Raw genomic sequence first — 1632 nt, forward strand, 5'->3', positions numbered from 1 at the left:
ATGGTGGGACGTGGTGTGACGTGGTGTGACATGGTGGGACATGGTGGGATGTGGTGGGAGGTGGTGGGACATGGTGGGACGTTGTGGGACATGGTGGGACGTGGTGGGCTCCCATCACAGCCAGGGGTCCCCGTGGAGAGCAAATTCAGGAGCAGCTGGTGAGGGAACTTTGGAGGGGATGGGAAGGATCCAGCCCAACATCCCAACCGTCGGCACAAAGCCAATGCCAAGCAGGAAAGAGCCAGGAGACGCTGCTGGATGGGAACCCACCAAGCACAGGTGAGACAGAGCAATTAGACCACGAGCTGACCTAAAGCCTGGGAGGAAAATTCCCCCCAAAAGTACCCAAAAGAGTGGGATTGTGGAGGATGTTGGGTCTGTGCCTCCCTGAGGCCCAACATCCCAACCGTCGGCACAAAGCCAATGCCAAGCAGGAAAGAGCCAGGAGACGCTGCTGGATGGGAACCCACCAAGCACAGGTGAGACAGAGCAATTAGACCACGAGCTGACCTAAAGCCTGGGAGGAAAATTCCCCCCAAAAGTACCCAAAAGAGTGGGATTGTGGAGGATGTTGGGTCTGTGCCTCCCTGAGCTGATGGACATGGGAGTCCCATGGGACAGGGTGACCATCCAGCCTCCAGCTCACACCCAGAGCAGACCAGCACAGATCTGTGCAAGACCTTCCAGATCTAAGAGGGCTTGGAAAATCCCAAGGACAGGCAGCTTGAGGAGACCTCCTAGCCATGGGTGTTGGGGTGATGCTGGACTGTGCAGAGAGCCTGAAGCCACGTCCCCAGGGAACCTGCACCCCATTAGGATGGGGACCTGTCCCCACTAATGACAGGCACTGCCATCCCCAGGGGTGACAGCAAGGAGCCAGGAAGACCCAACTGGGATTATGTGGGAGGGAAGGAACCACGGTGGAAGAGCACAGAGAGGTGCCCAAGCACCACAGGGCAACGGGGTGTCCCCAGACTGCAACCCCTGGGCAGGGGGCAGGAGCCTGGAGCTGGGCTGCTGCTCACCAGGACAGGTTTGTCCCATGAGAGGTTTGGAAAACATGGGAATGGTCTCCTATCCGAACGGGTGCGACCACTGAGCCACCTCCAAAGGTGTCTTTTACTGGGGCAGACTGGGCTCACTGGGATTTTCCATACTGTCCAGCCCTGCTGCCTCACTCATTGCATTCTTATCCCTGTTTTTTGGATCAATTCCCAAGCCCAAACCGCAACAGAGATGTTCCCACCACAACAGAGATGTTCCCACCACAACAGAGATGTTCCCACCACAACAGAGATGTTCCCACCACAACGGAGATGTTCCCACCACAATGGACATGTTCCCACCACAATGGACATGTTCCCACCACGGTGCAGCTGCCACAACAGAGATGTCCCCACTATGACTAAGATGACCCCACCTCGGAGAAGCCACCATGACAGAGACGTCCCCACCACAGAGGAACTGCCACAATGGAGATGTCCCCACCATGATGGAGATGTCCCCACCACAGAGGAGTCACCACAACAAAGATGTCCCCACTACAACACAGACCTTCCCACCAGAGAGGAGCCACCACAATGCAGGTGTCCCCACCACGGAGGAGCTGCCACCACAGAGATTTACCCAGCC

This window comes from Chaetura pelagica, unplaced genomic scaffold (assembly GCF_000747805.2).
Source record: "Chaetura pelagica isolate M959 unplaced genomic scaffold, ChaPel_1.0 scaffold2076, whole genome shotgun sequence".
NCBI lineage: Eukaryota > Metazoa > Chordata > Aves > Apodiformes > Apodidae > Chaetura > Chaetura pelagica.